We start from the raw sequence: 2,613 nt of genomic DNA, 5'->3' as shown, positions 1-2,613 counted from the left end.
TCATCCAAATCATAAACACTCTCTGTGCCTGTTTATTAAAAAAATATAAGGGGCTTCTGGGTGGCTCAGTAGTTGAGCCTGACTCTGGCTCAAGTCAGGATCTCAGGGTTTGTGATTTTGAGTCCCACATCAGGCTTGCTGCTGTCATTGCAGAGCCTGGTTCAGATCCTCTGTCCCCCTCTCACTCTGTCCTTCCCCAGCTCATCCTCTCTCTCTCCCTCTCTCAAAAATAAACAAACATTTAAAAACAACAATAGGGGCACCTGGGTGGCTCAGTCGGTTGAGTGTCCGGCTTCGGCTCAGGTCATGATCTCACAGTTCATGGGTTTGAGCCCTGCGTCGGGTTCTGTGCTGACAGCTAGCTCAGAGCCTGGAGCCGGCTTCAGATTCTGTGTGTGTCTCTCTCTCTCTGACCCTCCCCTGCTGGCACTGTCTCTCTCTGTCTCTCAAAAATAAATTTTAAAAATAATAATAAATAAAAAATAAAACAACCATATTTCTGAGTTCTTAAATCTTGAAATCCATGGGCACAACTGAATTGTGTCATCTGAAAACAAACTGCCATTGGTGGAACTTCTGCTCTAGGAACCTTCTCTGACCATAGCACATCTCAGAGATCCCTTTCTATTTGATAAACTCTGTAATATTCTCATAAACTTTCATTTACATATTGATTTACTCAAACTGTGGAAGCCACTTGATGACACAGTTTCATAAACATTGACTATATAGGCTATTTTTTTAAAAATCACTGTATATTCTGAAAGTGGCAGACACCTCACCCAAGGGACCATTTTATCATTTAGAACTCAAAACACAGCCAAAATGGGAATTCCACATTTCTGTGCCTACAAGTTAAGTAATGCAAGAAAATAAAAGAAAAGCAAAGCCTGATTAATAATAAACATATTATTGGCTTTTCTACTTCAGTGTAGGTTGAGGTGTCCAGAGAAGATAATAACAAAGAATACTAACATAAAACTTTACCCATGGGAATATTCCAGGGGCCAATCTCCTTATAATGCTTTCTGATAACTTCCTATATAGAAAATGATTGTTTCCTTCCTGTTTGTGTAATCTACAGGGAAATAGATAATGATGTCCTTCTGTACTTTAAGGTATCAGAGGTAACAGGTGCAAGAGCTCAAGACATAAGGGGCCTGCTATCTACATGCAGAACCAAGAGAATCAACACCCTGGTACTGCTTTAATCATACTGTACCAGAGCATCCCAGATAGAGAAGGCCCACAGGTGGAGAACTTATTAGGAATATACAGAACTCTTCATGACACCTAGAATTAACTTCATGTTATACAATGGAAGTGACTGGCTAAAATTCTCTTCTGCTATACATTTTTGGAAGATTTCACATAACAAATGAATGATAACCAGATATTTTAGATACTTACAGTAGTGCTGCAAAAATTCCTAGATATAGCTCATTAGTCATGCTTAAACTTAAGCTAACATTAGAAAAAAAGCTTTAAGAATGCATGGTTACTTATGCCTGTCTCCGAGAATATTAAATGAAGGGAGAAAAGACAAAGCCTATACTTAATATAATTAACAGCACAAGATAATATAGACTAAACGTCAAATGAATGGGTTAGATCAGCTCTAGACAGGAGGGACTGTGGTCTCCCAGTTTGAGTGAGGACTTTATGGGGAAAGTCAAATGTAAGCAAGACCTAGACTAGTAAGTAGAATTTTCAAGTAGAAAGAAGGCAAGGCCACTATAATTATTTAAGGTAGGAATGGATGTTTGTCTTTCCACAGCAACGTCTAATTTTATGTAGTTATGTGTTCCTTTCCATTCAGATGAAGACAAGGACTCATGTCTTATTCTGCATGAGGCTGATTGATTTTGTAAAGGACCTTACATGGACAAAATTTTTTTAAAAAGTACTTTACATGGCCAGATGTTCAACCTCTATGAAACGAATGTTCATTATTCTTTCCTCCAATACTAGAATATGTGTCAAGAAAAGGAGGAAAAGTAAGTGGCTTTCATTTCCTTATCAACAGTGAGAGGTTGAGGTTCCTGTGCTTTTGTGTTGGAGGGTTATAAACAAAGATTGTAAGAGAGGTGTTGAAAGGAAGTCCCAGAAGGAACAACCTCTACTTGCTACAGAAATCCATTCGTGGAAGAGTAGGGCAAAAAGAATCTCCAGTGATTTCAATGGATGATTTGGTGTGAATACTTGTTTCCCCAACCATCCATTCATCATCTAGCCCTTCATCCATCTACTCATCCATCATCTCTGTCTTATGTCTAGAGTCCAAGCATCCATGCAGCTACTGATTCATTTGTATTGCTAAAATAGTGATTCCTTGTCACAAAAAAATTACAATTACCTGCCAACCAAAGCTTCTTCAAGAAAAAAATCTAAATCATTTTTCACTCTTTTGTTATAATCTTCAGCTGGGAGCCAAGGAATAACATGGTATGATGTCTCCCTCTCTTTAAAATCTAGAAAAACACCCATGGGTTAAAAATGTTAAATATGCCAAATACATGGGTTAACATTAGCATGATAATAACATCATTTGTTTGCTCAAATAATTTTCTATTTATAGAATGTTTGCCTTTTGAACTATTTTTGTATAATTTC

Source organism: Suricata suricatta, chromosome 6 (assembly GCF_006229205.1).
Source record: "Suricata suricatta isolate VVHF042 chromosome 6, meerkat_22Aug2017_6uvM2_HiC, whole genome shotgun sequence".
NCBI lineage: Eukaryota > Metazoa > Chordata > Mammalia > Carnivora > Herpestidae > Suricata > Suricata suricatta.
This window is presented reverse-complemented; position numbering follows the sequence as displayed.